The following is a 17,178-nucleotide window of genomic DNA, read 5'->3' as shown; positions in this document are numbered from 1 at the left end:
CTGTAATTGTCTTCATATAGTTCCTGGGTTTCTTTCAGGAGGTAGATTCCTAAATATTTTATTATGTCTACAGTAAGTTTATATGGAATTTCTCTTTCTATTTCATGCTGTTGGGCTTTGTTGGTAACATATAGAAATGCTGATGACTTATGTGGGTTTATTTTATATTGCTAATACAATAAAAATGACAAGTCTATCTAAGCTTATTTACTTATTCAGTGTCATACCAATGAAACTACCAAAAATTATTTTATAAGAATTAGAAAAAAATAATAAGAAGATTCATTTGGAAGAATAAAAGATCCAGAATATCAAGGGAACTAATGAAAAGAAATGTAGGGGAAGGTGGCCTAGCAATTCCAAATCTTAAATTATATTATAAAGCAGTAATCATCAAAACTGCTTGGTACTGACTAAGAAATAGAGTGGTGGATCAGTGGAATAGGTTAAATATGCAAGACACAGTAGTCAATGACTACAGTAATCTACTATTTGATAAACCCAAAGACCCCAGCTTCTGGATAAGAACCCACTCTTTGAAAAAAACTGCTGGGAAAACTGGAAAAGAGTATGGCAGAAAGTAGGTATAGACCAAAATCTCACATCATGTGTCAAAATAAAGCAAAAATGGGTTCATGACTTAGATATAAAGGCTGATACTATAAGCAAACTGGGAGAGTAAGGCATAGTTTACCTATCAGATGTACGGAGAACATAAGAATTTATGACCAAACAGGAAATAGAGAACATTACAAAAAGCAAAATGGATAAGTTTGATTACATCAAATTGAAAAGTTTTTGAACAAAGCCAATGCAACTGAGATTAGAAGGAAGGTAGAAAATTGGGAAAAAATTTTTACAACCAGTCTCTTCTATAAGAGCCTCATTTCTAAAATATGTAGAGAATTAAGTCAATTTTATAAGAGTACAAGTCATTCCCCAGTTGATGAATGGTCAAAGGATATGAACAGACAGTTCTCAGATGAAGAAATTAAAGTCATCTATAGTCATATGAAAAAATGCTCTAAATCACTATTGATTAGAGAAATGTAAATCAAAACAACTCTGAGGTATCACATCACACCTATCAGATTGGCCAACATGACAAAACAGGAAAATGATAAATGTTGGAGAAGATGTGGGAAAATTGGAACACTAATGCATTGTTGGTGGAGTTGTGAAATGATCCAACCATTTTGGAGAGCAATTTGGAACTATGCCCAAAGAGCTATAAAAATGTGTATACCCTTTGACCCAGCAATAGCACTTCTAGGGCTATACCCCAAAGAGATCATAGAAATGGGAAAAGGACTCCACATGTACAAAAATATTCATAGCAGCTCTTTTTGGGGTGGCAAAGAATTGGAAATTGAGAGGATGCCCATCAATTGGGGAATGGCTGAGCATGTGGTATATGGATGTCATGGAATACTATTGTGCTACATGAAATGGTGAAAAGGCAGGCTTCAGAAAAACCTGCAAAGACTTGTATGGTCTGATGTTGAATGAAGTGAGCAGAACCAAGAGAACATTATACACAATAACAGCCACGTTGTGTGATGATTAATATTGATAAACTTAACCCTTCCAGCAATGCAAGGATCTAAGACATCTCCAAAAGCCTTGTGATGGAAAATGCTACCCACATCCAAAGAAAGAACTATGCAAATTGAATGCAGATTGAAGAGTATTATTTGCCAAATTTTTTCCTCTTCTATTGAGTTTTGTTTCCTCTCTCTAGAGGTTCCTCCTTTGGGCTCTAATTCTTACTTACAACATAATACATGAGAAAATATGTTTAATAGGAATGTATATGTATAGCCTATATCAAATTGTTCGTCATCTTGCAGAGGGTGGTAGGGAGTAAGGGAGAGAAAAACTTTAAACTCAAAAGCATATGGAAGTGATTGTGGAGAAATCAAATAAATGAATAAAAAAAGAAAAGATAAATCCTCTTCCTAATGGATTTAAATGATGTTTATATAAATGACAAGGAATTTGGTTTAAAAAAAGGAGCAGTGAATGAATAATTTTTTTTTTACCACGTACATCTTTGTTATACCCTGTAGGGAATGAAACAAAAACATAGGCTGATATTTAGTAATTCCCAGTATATATCATTTTCGGTTTTTTTTAATTAATTAATTTTTAGTTTTCAACATTCACTTCTATCAGATTTTGAGTTTTAAATTTTCTCCCCCTCCCTGCACACCTCACTTCCAAAACAGTGTGCAACCTGATATAGGCTCTACACATATATTCATCTTAAGCATATTTTCACATTATTCATGTTGTAAAGAATAACTAGTACCAATAGAAGGAATCTCAAGAAAGAAGAAACAAAAGAGGAAAAAAAGAGCAAATAGTATGCCTCAATCTGCAATCACCCTCCGTAGTTCTTCCTTTGGATGTGGATAGCATTTTCCATCATGAGACATTTGGAGATATCTTAGATCCTTGCATTGCTGAAAAGAGCTAAATCTATCAAAGTTAGTCATCATACAATTGGCTGTTACTGTGTACAACATTCTCCTGGTTCTGCTCACTTAACTCAGCATCAGTCTGTACAAGTTTTTCCAGGTTTTCTAAAGTCTGTGTGTTCATCATTTTTTATAGAACAATAATTCTATAATAAATCAAAGGGTATGCACAGTTTTATAGCCCTTTAGGCCTAGTTCCAAATTGCTTTCCAGAATTGTTGGATCTGTTCACAACTCCACCAAAAATGCATTAGTGTTCCAATTTTACCACATCTCCAACATTTATCAGTATCCTGTTTTGTCATGTTAGCCAATCTGATAGGTATAATGTGGTATGTCAAAATTGTTTTGATTTGCATTTCTCTCATCAATAGTGATTTAGAGCATTTTTTCATAATGAGAAGACAGCAGTTATTGGAAAAGACTTTGATGCTGGGAAAGATTGAAGACAAATATACTTCAGCTGAAGCATGATATATTCTACACCAGCCTTTTACACTTACCCTATATGTATTCCTCTGTTTCAAATGAGTTTCTTGTAAACAACATCTTGTAGGATTATGGTTTTTAATCCATTCTGCTATCCACTTCCATTTTTGGGGGCAGTTCATACCATTCATATTCCCTGTTATAATTACTATCTGTATTTTTCTCTCCATCCTATTTCCACATCCCCTGTTTATGCTTTTCTTTCTTCTTTCTCTCTTTCCCTGTTCAGCAGATTTTTGCTTTTGACCACCACCTCTCTCAGTCTCCTCTCTTCTATTAGCCCCCTCTCTTTTCTTCTCCTTTATCTTTTCTACTTATTTCCTGCCTTTTATACCCCCTTTCCTTTCCTTTCCTTTCCTCTTTCCTTTCCTTCTGCCTATGACAAGTTAAATTTCTGTATCTGAGTATGTTATTCCCTTTTTGGACCAAATCTCATTACAGTAAATTTCAAAAAATGCTTATCTCCCTCCATTCTTTCCCTCTACTGTAAAATGTTTTTGTGTTTCTTTATGTGATGTAATTTACCCTTTTCTGCTTCTTCCTTTCCTCTTCTCCCATTACAGCTTCTTTTTATCACTTCTTTAGGTTTTTTATCATCACCTCAAAGTCAGCTTAAACCCACCTCTTCTCTCTATGTATATTCCTTCTAAATGTAGTAATAAAGATACAGTTCTCAAGAGTTATAAGTATCATCTTCCCATGTAGGCATGTGAACAATTAACACGTATTGAATAACATATTAGTCTTTTCCCTTTCCTGTTTATCTTTTTATTCCTCTCTTGTACACCTTTTATGCCTTGTATTGTATTTGAAGGTCAAATTTTCCTTTGAGCTCTGATGTCTTTATCAGGAAAGTCTGGAAGCCCCCTAGTTCATTGGATGTCCATCTCTTCACCTGAAAGATTATGCTCAAATTTGCTGGATAGTTGATCCTTGGTTGTAATCTAAGCTCCGTTGCCTCACAGAATACCCTATTCCAAGGCCTCCTACGTTTTAGTGTGGAAGCAGCGTGGTCCTGCGCAATCCTGACTCTGGTTCCATGACATTTGAATTGTTTCTTTCCAGTTACTTGCAGAATTTTCTCCTTCACCTGATAATTCTGGAATTTGGCTGCAACATTTCTTGGCGCCTTCAACGATCTCTTTTAGGTGGTGATTGGTGGATTCTTTCAATGTCTATTTCACCCTCTGGTTCTAGTGCCTCAAGGCAATTTTCCTTGACGATCTCTTGAAAGTTGCTGTCTAGGCTCTTTTTCATCATGGCTTACAGGTAGATAAATAATTCTTAAGTTATTTCTCCCGGATGTGTTTTCCAAGACAGTTGTTTTTCCAATGAGGAATTTTAAGTTTTCTTCCATTTTTTCATTCTTTTGATTGTATTTTACTGATTCTTGATGTCTCATAATGTCATTAGCTTCCAATTGCTCAATTCTCATTTTTAGTGATTTGTTTTCTTCATCTAGCTTTTGTACCTCCTTTTCCATTTGATCTATTTTTCTTTTTAGTGAGTTATTTTCTTCAGTGTCTTTTTTTTTCATTTTGTCAACTGTATTTTTAAATGAATTGTTCAATTTTTCTTCTACCTCCCTTATTTGACTTTTAAAATCCTTCTTGAGCTCTCTAAAAAAGTCTTTTTAGGCTGAAACCAGTTCATCTCCTATCCAAGTTTTGAGATGTGGGTATATTGACCATGTTTTTCTCTCTTCCATTTGTGTTTTGATTTTCCATCACTAAGATACTTTTCTATGGTCATTGTTTTTCTACGTTGTTCTTGCTCATGTTGTTTGCCTTTTTTCTGGCTTTTAAAGTTCATCTCTGCTTCTGGGCACAGGGGGCAATGTAGCAGACTTCTTGTGCTGGGGGCTAGGGGCTTGTTCACTGGTTTGCTGAGGTGGGACTTGCCACTGCCTTGCTGGCACACCTTCCTTCCCGTACTGGTCCCCTTCAGTCACAGGAAGAGGGACCCTTCCTGTTAATCCCCCAAGTCTCTCTAGCTAAAAGACTGCTGTATCCAGTCATTGTTCTGACTCTATTTCAGGATTTTTCCTGGGGCAATATTCCCTGGGTTTTTCAAGGTCAATAAAGGAGGGTGAGAGCAACTTACTTCTTAGTCTGCCATCTTGTATACTGGAAGTCTAAATGGGTGACTTTTGAACATTCATTTTGTGGGCTGATAGGAACAGGAGCTTCTGCTGCTGCTGCCACTACTGCTGTTTATTCAGTCATTCCCAAGGCCTGCTCCTGTTTTGCTGGTGTACAGGCTGTATTGGCAGGCCTTGCAGCCCTGAGATGGAGTGGCCTCCTTCTCACCCATTTCTGACACACCCCTCCTGCTGAGTTTTTAAGCAGTCCCTGGCATCTGTGGGCAGAGAAGACTGGAACTCACCATTGCTGGTGGAAATTCAGTCCTCCAAAGCCTTCTCTGGCTTTGCTTAGAGTGGATCTGTGCTGTGTCCTGCGTGCTGGAGGTTCCTCTCTCAGGCTGGTGCAAAAAACCTTTCCTGTTGACTTTCCAGGATGTCTTGGGCTGGAAATCTGTCTCACTCTGCCTCTTTGTGGGTTCTGCCACCCTAGAATTTGTTCACAGTAACTTTTTAGAGGTATTTGAAAAGATTTGGGGAGAGCTCAGGAAAGTCCCTGCTTTCACATCTTCCATCTTGCCTCTACCTAGGAAGATGAGATTTTAGTAGGAGCTTAAAGATGTCCAGGAAAGCCATTAAGTGGAAATGAGGAAAGAGCAATGTAGGCATGGCAGACAGCCAGACAAAATGCTTAAAACCAAGAGATGGATTATCTTTTTTGTGAAACAGCCAGAAGGCCAATGTCACTGGACTGAAGTGTATGTAGTAGAGAATAAAGTGTAAGAAGACTGCAACAGTAGGAGGGGTCTAGGTCATGAATGACTTTGAACACTTAAGAGAAATTTTGTACTTGATCCTGGAGGCAATAGGAAGCCATTGGAATATATTGAGTAGGGAATAGATCAGTGCAGGAAAGTCTCTTTAGTGCCTAAATGGAGGATGTATTGGAGTGGGGAAAGACTTGAGGCAGGCAGAACCACCAGTAGCTTCTGTAGTGGTTCAGGTGTGAGGTAATGAGGGCCAGCATCAGAATAGTGGAAGTGTCAGAGGAGAGAAGAGTATGTGTTGAGGTCCAGGAGTGCTATGAACCCAAAATTCAAGGGTAAGAGACACAAGTTCTGCCTCAACTATATATTTGATTCAAGCCTTCTGTCAGACATAGATAAGGTTTATTAGAACACCAGTGAGTGAGGATGTGTGAGATGTAAGAATCTGCCCTATTGTCCAGATTTTAAGAGTCTGAGTCTTTGGAATGAGAATACAACTGGGCCAGACTCTTAAGAAATCTGAGCATAGACATCATCTTTCATGAAATTATCAAGGAAGACTGTGGTGATATCTAGAACCAGAGGGTAAAATACAAATGGAAAGAATCCACTCAACATCTCCTGAAAGGCATACCAAATTGAAAATTCCCAGGAATATTATAGCCAAATTACAGACCTGCCAGATGAAGGACAAAATACTGCAAGCAGCTGAAAAGGAACAAATCCAATATGATGGAGACATAGTCTGGATAACAGAAGATTTAGGAGCATCTTCACTAAAGAATCAGAGGGCTTGGAATATATTATTCTAGAGGGCAAAAGAGTTGTATGACAGGAAAAAATAACATACCCATCAACACTGAGTAAAATCCTTGAGGGGAAAAAGCGGATATTCAATGAAATAGAAGACTTTCAAGCATTCCTGATGAAAAGACCAGAGCTGAATATAAAGTTTAACTTTAACAACATGTAAAAGAAGCATAAAAAGGTAAACAGGAAAGACAAAACCTAAAAGATCAAATAAAGTTAAACTGTTTACATTCACATATGGAGAAATGATATTTTTGACTCCTAAGATCTTTCTCATCTTTAGGATAGTTCAAAGGAGTACACATAGACAGAAAGCACAGGTGTGAGTTTAATAAGATTGTATGATTATGTAAAAAATGAAATTCAGGCATGAGAAAGAATGTGCAAGGAGAAGTTTTGGAAGGGAGAGGTATAATGGAATAAATTATCTGACATAAAAATTGCCTGAAAGAGATTTTGAAGTGAAGGGGAAATTGAGGGCAGCAGGAAGTGAAGTACATAAACATTATTCTCATCGAAATTGACACAAAGAAGGAATAATATACACACTCAGTCGAGTTTATAAATCTGTCTTACACACAGGAAAGTAGGAGGTAAAGGAGATAACAGAAAGGGTAGGGACAGTTGATAAAAGGGAAGACAGTTTGGGAGAGATAAATGTCAGAAGAATGACAGTTTTGAGAATGGCCATGGTAAAAGGAGAGAAGGAATAGGATAAGCTGGAGGAAAATGGGATGGAGAGAAATACATAGTTGTGACTTGAGTGTGAAATTTTTTTTTTACCATGAGTTTTTCTGCTAAAGACTTCACTTCTCAAAGACAGAGAAAACTGAGTTAAATTTATAGAAAGAAGAGCCATTCCTCAATTGATAAATGGTCAAAGTACAGGAACAGGCAGTTTTTAGACAAGTCATCAAATCTATCTATAATCATATAAAACATGGTGCAAATCATATTTAATGAGAGAAAGTCAAATTAAAACAACTCTTAGCTACCTCACACCTATCAGATTGGCAAATATGATAGAAAATGACAATGACAAATGTTGGAGGTAATATGGGAAAATTAAAACACTAATGTACTGTTGGCAAAATTGTTTGCTTATTTAGCCATTCTGGAGTGCAATTTGAAACTCTGCCCAAAGAGCTTATAAAACCATGCATACCCATTGAATAAGTAATAACACTACTAAGTCTGTACACCAAAGATCATAAAAAAGTGAAAAGGGCCTACATGTCCAAATATTTATAGCAGCTCTTTCTGTGATGGCAAAGAATTAGAAATTGAGGCAACGTCTGTCAAGTGGGGAGTGGCTGAACAAATTGTTGTATGTGATTGTGATGAAATACTTTTGTGCTTTAAGTAATGATGAGCAGGATGCTCTCGGAAAAACATGGAGAGATGAATCGATGCTGAGTGAAGTGAGTAGAACCAGGAGTATCTGATAACAGTAATAGCAATATTGTATGACACTCTACTATGAATAACTTTGGTATACTCAGCAATACAGTGATCTAAAACAGTTCTGTAGGACTTATGATGAAAGGTGCTGTGCATTTCCCAAGAAAGAACTGGGAAAACCTGAATGCAAATGAAAGATCCATTTCCTTACTTACTTTATTTTTCTTGTTTTTTTTTGTCTATGTTTTCTTTCATAGAAAAACTTAAATGGAAATGTGATTTGCATGAGTATACTTGTATAATATATGTCAAATTACTTGCCATCTCAATGGGGGGGGCAGGAGAGGGAGGACAAATTTTAGAATTAATAATTGGAAAAAAGAGAATTGTCAAATTGTTTTTACATGTAATTGGAAAAAAAATAAAATATTAAGTAAATAAGACTTACCTACACCTGAGGACTCCTCTAAAGCCTACGGCCTTTATGGATCATTCAGAGGAGGCCATGGAGGCAAACTATACAGAGAAGAACTCTTGAAGATCAGTATCTGCTTGGGATATTTCAGTCATCTCTATGCATCTCTGTGGGTAGAGCCAACAAGAGACCATCTGAGTTACCCAAACCATCCCACTCAGACAACACCAAGCAGCATTGAGTCTTTAGGAGTTGTGTGAAATTTATTTCTATTCTATGGAAAAAAATGAAGGATAATGGAGAAATTTATCACCCTAAGTCCCCTTAGAAAAGCCCTTGTATTTTCTGTGAACTTGGCTAATGGCACTTGACAATCTATGGCAGCCTACTAGGAACTAATCATAATTATCATTATCATCATCATCATCAACAATAAACATTTATATTGTGCCTCTTGTTTTTACTTATTTTATTACAACCATCCAGAGCCTGATTTCTTTTACCAAGAGAAAAGAGGCTGAGTGAGTTAAGTAAGTAGGGAGTGGGCAAGAAGGAAGGAACCAAGGAAAAGTAGAAAGGAAGAAACAAGAATTAAGTGTCTACTAGGTGACAGGCACTGGGCTAAGTACTTTAAAAATATCTCATTTGATCATCACAACATCCTGAAAGGCAGGTGATATTATTACTTGTATTTTACAATTGAGAAAACTGAGGCTTAAGTGACTTGCTTAATGACACACAACTAGAGTCTAACACCAGATTTCAGTTCAGGTCTTCTTGACTCTAGACCTAGTGCTCCAGGCACTGAAACACCTAGGTATCCTTAGGCCCATATCTGTAACTATTCCTTTCCTCATCAGTGTTGTAAAGCAGCTAGCCCAGGTTAAGGATAAGACCACAGTGGCAGAGCCCATTGATCACATGGTAGTTCATATTAGTGTCAAAAGATGGGAGATCATTCCTAAAATAATCCATAGTCCAGTTGGCTCAGTCAAGTTTGTGGGAACAGGCAGAGACCAGTATAAACTACTGATACTCACCAAGTGGCTCAGGAGTAAGAGGACTTAGGTTCAAATCCTCTCTCTTATGCTTCTTACCAGTGTGACCTAGAGTACATGACTTAACCTCATTTATCTTCAGTTCCTTTACCTCTGAAATAAAGTGATTTGACTTAAATCATTTTGTGATATCTTCCAGTTTTACTTTTTTGGGATCATACGAATGATATCAGAGGGATAATAGAAGACGTATGTTCAGCAGAAAGACCAGAGCTAGAGACATGGATTTTTTTTTGTCATTCCAATTAGAAACAAAATTTTCATTTTTGTTGTGCTTACTATTTTTTGAGAATAACAAAAGTGGGAGTTGATTGTGTTCCCTACTTCCTGAGAACACCATTTTGCCTAGTTAAAATCAAATTCCTCTGTTACAGTAATTAAACTTTAAATGCCATACTTCCAAGAGAGCAACATTTCATTTGCAATGACCAATTTAATTGGGTTGATGCTGTAGATGATTTGGATCTATTGTATTTTCACATATTACATCCTGTTTATTATTAGGATTAGGTTGGAGACTCCCATTGCAGATTCTGTCACAGTCCTTCATGGTGACATGATATTCACAGCCCTGTTGAGAGAAGAGCTCACCTAGTTTGCTCCTTTATAATTTGACCCCATTCATTGTTCTTCAGATCCAGCATGTGCAGGTCCCTCAATATGAGAGCACCAAAGTTCTTATAACTTGAATCCTAGGAATTCCTCTAAGCGTCATTGGATATCAGTCTTCACGACTACAGCAAGCATACTACAAGGGTTTTGGAAGTGACTCTTTATTCCTCAGGTTGTCAGATAGGGCAAGGTTAAGGAAGAGATCTTTATGAATCTCCTTCTTTGTCTCATGTTTTTTTGCAACACCTATGTGTCTGTTCATAATATATATGTTATTTTTGTTTTGTTATGCTTTTTTGCCTTTTCTTCTTATTTTCCTACATAATAGGTATTTAGAAGTGATTCTTAACAATGGAAATATACAATACAATCTCCATTAATTTTTCTATTTTATATATATATGTATATATATAATATATATATATATATCCTCCATTTCTATATAATATATACAAAGGAATGTGTGGATATATGTATGTTTCTCTGGATGTTCTCTCAAGTCTTCTATATTTTCTATTTTTCCTTTTCATTTGTTTCATTGTTTTTCTTTTTTATTCTTCTCTATATATTTGCCTAAACCTTATTTTTTTCTACATAGTAACTGTTACTTTTTTCTATCTCTATTTCTCTTTCAGGAAAAACAAGACACATATAAATTTTTTTTCCTGGTTAACTATCTCTACCCCTTTTATTATTTGGCATATAGTGTTTTCTTTCTTTCTTTCTTTCTTTCTTTCTTTCTTTCTTTCTTTCTTTCTTTCTTTCTTTCTTTCTTTCTTTTTCTCTGTTGTTTTTTCTTTTTACATTTTTATTTCACTTTCTCTGACTCCTCTCTCTTTTCTCTAACTTGTCTGATGCCTCCACTCCTCCAAGTCATAAAGTCACCCAATATTACCACCACCATGTCCACTTTCTCAACTAACTTTTTTTCTCCCTTCTTATTTGTATTTCCTGTTTAATACTTTTTTTCCCCTTTTCTTAACCTTCAGTTCAGGGATTGATTATTTGATAACCTCTTTTCCACTGCCCAGCCCCCATCCCTCTATGAAAACAATGCTTCAGTATATTGGGTAATCATATCGGTATTTTCCAGTTCTAAATTGTGAGTTTTAAAACTCAGTACATGTGAGTTGTGTTTCATTTAACATACCTCTTAAGAGTGTTTCTAGAGTAAAAAGAAGTTTTATTTGCAATTTTAAAAAGTGTGAGTTGCTTTTTGTAGCACAGGTCAAACTTTGCTTTCTGTTTAGATAGCATGTATAAAGAGAAAATCAAATGATAAGTGTTTTTTCCAATTAACAGTTGGGGAAATTAGACCCAGAAAGTGCAGGCAAATAAGTAGCTCAGAATTACAGAGCAAATTTTCAGTAGTTATGAAAAGATTCCAAGTTCCATTACTGTTAGTATAGGTCTCTTATTCTAACATTTATTTCTAAGAAGTTTAGATTTATTTTGAACCTAACAAGACAGTTTATAATATGTAACATGTTTTAGAAATGTCTTCTGCCATCTCTTAATGCTTCACACAAAGAGAATTGGATATGAACCAGAAATACAACATGCTCTGAGTTTTCATTATGCTCCTTTTCCAATTTACCCCATCACTTTTCAGACTGCATTAATGATTGCTTGAAAAGGAAGCTGAGAGTCTTGTTTTAATTTGTGCAGCATCTCTTGGGGAATTTAACTGTGAAATATGCTGCTTCTGTTGGAATTCCCCCTTAATACTGCTCTTTTAATTACTGAAAGTTAGTAGCTGTTTATATAATTTTTCATTACTATAGAAATCCAATATAGGCTCTATACATTTTCCTTTTTCATCGTTATTTTATTACTCCATCTTGTCTATTACTACCCTTTTTTGCTTTTCCTTTTCCTTTTTCCTGTCATTCTTATTTCTTCCCCTGGAAGCACTCTAAACATAGCAAATGCTTTAACCAATTAATTCAATTTAATAATAGAAGTTTTATAATGTTATTGACATTCCCGATTTAATGTTAGGTAGTCTTACACACCTCATCAAAAAAAATAATCTGAATCATTAAAAAAGTCATATTTTAGCATTTCTCTTCTTCATTTACCCTATTATTCCTTTTACTTAATATTCTTTCCACGATTACTTCCCTTACTTCCTTTGCTTCTTGACCCATTCATCTTATATTTTTTTCCAATGGTTTCCTTTCTTGTCATGGTTAATTCTTCTAAATTTCTTCCTTTTTCATTCTCTTTAGTCCTTTCATTCATGAATTGTGATGAATTGTGATCCTCTCCTTCCTCCCTCCCTTCTTCCTCTTCTCTTTCTCTTATCCAGTTCATTCACAGGAGATGAATTATTCATCAATTTATTTTCAAGTTAACAACATATTTTGCTTTAGATAGTCTCATTCCTGTTTCATGGCTTGAAATTAATTTTTTTTTAGCTTGGAGGATAAGGAGTTTTGTTTTCAGACATAAAGATTTGGGAACAAATTTTGCTACTCTCATGTACTAGCTATGTAACCTTAAACAATAGCCTCAATCTCAAAATATGCTAAGCAACTCCTTTCAATGCACTAGGTCTTCTATTTTACAAGTGTCGAAGGGGTTGCCTTATTCATGAAATTGGCAATTTACACCCATTCTTATCATGATGTCCTTTGTAGAAAGATGTACTTCCACATGGATACCATGACCTCCAGACCCTTGATCCCTCAATTCTTTCCCTGAGAATCATCCCTGCTCTAGCTACACTACCCTCCCTTTACTGCCCTAACCCCCTGAAGAACCACCTTTTTCTATCTTGTTCTTTTCTCTTAAGTCCCTTGCCCCTTAGCTTATTTCTGATATTTCTGTTCCAAGACTTTGTTGGGCATTGCTCCTAAAGTGTGCTACCTTCCTTCCTACACACATGCTCCCGAAGAAAGCTTGAAAAAAATAAAATATGTTGAAACTGTGTTGATTGGATCCACTATAAATTTGGTCAGTAACTTCAATTGGTCAATAAAGAGAACTAGGCCCTGAATGCTGCATGGCAACCCTTTTATTCCTCCCTAATTAACTCAATATCTCAGTCATTATAGCAGCTCTTCTAAAACTCTTTGTCCTTTGTTGATATTCTTGTGCTGCCTTATTCTCCTCCTCTCTCAGGTGATAAACTTGTTTATATTTTACTGAAAACCATGAAGCCATTTCCTAATAGCTCCTTCTTCCCTGATTCTAATTTCATGCCATTCATATGCCTTCTCATACTTGTTTACCTTTATCCCACTTAATGAGGTGGCCCTCTTTCATGTTATCTTCTCCAGCAGACTTACCCCAATCATTATACTTTCTTACTTATATCTCTCCTTATCCTCTGGCTATTTCTCTATTGCTGATGAATATACTTATGTCTACCAATACCCAAATATTCCTTACTTAATGAATCCAAAGACTTTATCTATCATTTTCTTTTTTGGCTAAATGTGTCTTCTTTCCTTTACTTTCAATCTCCTTTTAAGTCATTACAATATGACTTCTTGCTTCAAAATTCAATGAAATATGCTCTCTTCAAAGTTATTCAAAATTTCTTAGTTGCCAAAAGGGAATGGTCTTTTGTGAATCTTTATCTTTCTTCACATCTCTGCAGCTTTTGGCACTGTCAATTACTTTCTTGATACATTCTTTTCTTTAAGTTTTTGACAACCTAGTTTACTTAAGAACTATCTAATGACGCCTTCTTCTTTTTTTTTGCTAGATCTTCATCTAATTCATGCCTACTCATCTTGGGCTGCTCATAAGACTCTGTCCCAGAACCATATTTTCTGTTCCCTGCATATTGTTTTACTTGGTTATCTCATCAGCTTGCAGTAATTCAATTAGTATCAGTTAAATAAAGACTGTCAAGTCTGCTGTTCCAACCCTATCCTCTTTTCTGACCTGTAGTCTTTCATCTCCAATTGCCTATTAATGATCTCAAATTAGGTGTTCCATAGACATTAAACTCAACATCATCCAAAGCTAAACTTATTACATTTACACAAAACCCAAGCCTTTCATAACTTCTCTCTTACTTTTGGAACTAACACCATTCTTCTAGCCACCTAGGTTGGTCACTTAAGTGTCACTCTCAGTCCCTTATTCTGACACTCCATTTCTAATCTGTGGTAAAATCTTTTCCATTTTACCCTTGTAACATCAATTGCATATATATCCTCTCTTTCCTGTCACTGCTAATATCCTCATGTGGGCTTTCATCAGCTCATGCCTGGACTATTATAATAGCATTCAGGTTTGTTTCCACATTTCAAATCTCTCCAAACTTCAGTCCACGCTCCACTTAGTTGTCAACATAAACTTTCAAAGTGCAGATCTGACCATGTCATCCCTGCCACCTCCTACTCCATAAAACTCTAGGGCTTTCTATCACAAGGGAATTCAGTGTACTCTATAACCTCTTCTATCTCACCATTCTGATCTTTTTATAACTTATACTGAACTTCCCCAGGCATTCTGTGGTACAGGGACATTGACCCTCTTGCTGTTTCTTGAATAATACATTCCTTCTTCAAATTCTGGACATTTTCTTGTGTATAGTTGCATGCACTTTTTTTTTATGTATTGTTTCCACTTAGATTCTGAAGTTCCTGAGAGCGAGGGCTTTTGTTTGACTTATTTTTTAATCCACAACATGTAGCATATAGTCACACAGAAAGCATTTTAAAAGGTTTGCTGATAACAAACTTAAAAAGGTAATTTAGAAGTTCTGCTATTCTAATGACCACTCAACATAATTAAGAATTTGAAAAATCTACAAGGAAAAAGCATCATTACAGGATTATTTCAAATAATCAGTAATAGAATAAAAATGAAACATGAGAATTTAAATGGATGAATAAGGGTACAAAATGTGAATTGTATGCCAAGTATCAACATAAGAAGAAATTTTTGTAAATTAATTAGATAAAAATACAAGTCAGGACAATATTTTGCTCCTGAAATTTTTCATAAGAGAGTCAGGAAATGGTTTAGAATAGGACAGTCACTCGATGCATATAATTTAAGCAAAATAAAATGGATCAAAATAAATCCAATCAAACTCATTCTCTGGAGTTTAATAAACCCTCCTATTTGATTCAGTGCCACTATAACCACCTTCCTCAACTTCCTCAAGAGAAAACTAGAATGACACAAATACAACCAATACCATCAAAATCACATTAAGAACATTGGATGAATTTAGGAGAGTATGGTGAAAACAAAAATCCATATGACAGCATTCCACATAACAAATTTCAACTGAGGAGAGCTTCAGGTAGATAAGTGGAGAGACAATCATGACGTAAGCAACAATCATATAAGAGAGGAAAATCCATTAACATTTTTCCCATGGTGAGCTTTATGTGTTGTTAAACTTGGAAATTATTACTGCAGTGTGCTTTTTGATTTTTTCATCAAGAAAATATTTCATCCATTTTCAACTAAAAAATAAGTATACAACTTTTAATTGATGGATCCAGTGAAGTCCAATGGGTATGGAATGTACTTTCCTAGAAATAGAAGAGAAATAAGATAGCAAATTGTAAAAATCATTTTATTACTCTTCTTTTCTGGTAACAGTTGTCAATTCACTTCACTGTCCCGTAACTAAGATTGCTCATCTACAAAGTGAGAGGATTAGAATATATGGTCACAGTGGTAATGCCCACTTCTAGATACATGATCCTTTAAATTTTTAATAAAGGACCAAATTGATTCTCAACATTTCACCTCCTGGAATAAATAAGACATTAATGTGATGTTTGTGGACATCATGCAACTGCAGTTCTTCAGTGTTCAGATTATCTGCTGCTTCCTTTTTTTAGGCTCTGCTATTAATTGTGGCATCATATCTACTGAATCTCTGAAGACAAATGGTACCCAATGAGCTGATCTTAGGTGTGGCATAATCTTTCCAATGTGCTATTGATTTTGTAGGGAATTCACTGCTGCTCATGCTCTATGTTTGTATCTCCTTCAGAGAGCCTCAACAGAAGAAGCCAATGGATTTGGTTCTTACTCATTTGACTGTGGCCAATATGGTAACACTTTTTAGCAGAGGCATCCCAGAAATTATGTTTTATTTTGGAATGAGACATTTTTCAGGTGATTTAGGATGTAAAGCACTCATGCACTTTTAGAGAGGTGCCCAGGGACTTTCTATCTGCACAAAAAGTCTTGTGAGTATGTTCCAGGCCCTCAACATCAGTCCCAACAAGTCTGTGGGGCTAGCATCAAAGTCAGAGCCCCCAATACATCGTACATTATTTCCTCTTTTTCTGGGTCACCAATGCATTGATCTACTTTGAAGTCATTGAAGCACCCAAAAATGCCACAATTTCTAACTGTAGGTATGTTTCACATATTTTCATAGTAAGGTCAACAAAAATGACCATGAACTTACTGCTGCATTTATGTTTGGGTTGAATTTTCATGACCTTATCTTTCACTTCCTTCTGGGTTTGTCCAGTACCCACATGGTACTTCTCCTCTATAAACATAGCAAGCAAGTGCAGCACATTTACAGCAATATTCATTCACCTACATTCTTTCCTGAGGTCAAGTCCACACAGACCATACTCTTGCTTATGACTTGTTTTGTTTTATTCTTCTGGCTCAACAACTGTATCATCTTGTATGTAAATTTTAATTTTGAAAAAGACGTAGAGTTGGAGACCATTGCCAACTTTTTTGGTGGCTGTTACCCTGACCCTTCTCCCTTATTGCTGATTGGCAGTGAGAGTCATATCCCAAAATTTCATTTTATTCCTGGAAAGCCTCAAAGGCCTCCGAAGAATTTTATGGATGGATTAGTGAACCCATGAATCTAAATTCTTACCAACAACTTTGTGAATTTCAATATTCAAGTCCTGAAAAAAAACATGTAATTCAACAACTAGGAATTTTATAAATTACCACATGAATATTTAGCATCCTATAACCAAACTTGAAAGGAAATTTCTTTCTCTTTCACTCTTCAGTATGGGAAAGATCAGCAGAAACACTTATGTCCTTTTCCATATACTTATATTAGATGGTGGTTTTATCTTTTGGAAATTATGCCACCATT

The 17,178-nt window shown here is 35.7% G+C and overlaps 1 pseudogene; it reads left to right on the top strand.

Moving 5' to 3' along the window:
* The first annotated feature begins 15,982 nt into the window (after positions 1-15,982).
* On the top strand, positions 15,983-16,962 carry LOC110202607 (vomeronasal type-1 receptor 1-like; annotated as a pseudogene).
* The last annotated feature ends 216 nt before the right edge of the window (positions 16,963-17,178 follow it).

This window comes from Phascolarctos cinereus, unplaced genomic scaffold (genome assembly GCF_003287225.1).
Source record: "Phascolarctos cinereus isolate Bilbo 61053 unplaced genomic scaffold, phaCin_HiC Scaffold_5;HRSCAF=322, whole genome shotgun sequence".
Lineage (NCBI taxonomy): Eukaryota > Metazoa > Chordata > Mammalia > Diprotodontia > Phascolarctidae > Phascolarctos > Phascolarctos cinereus.
The sequence above is the reverse complement of the archived record's forward strand: the minus strand, read 5'-3'. Positions and strand labels throughout refer to the sequence as shown.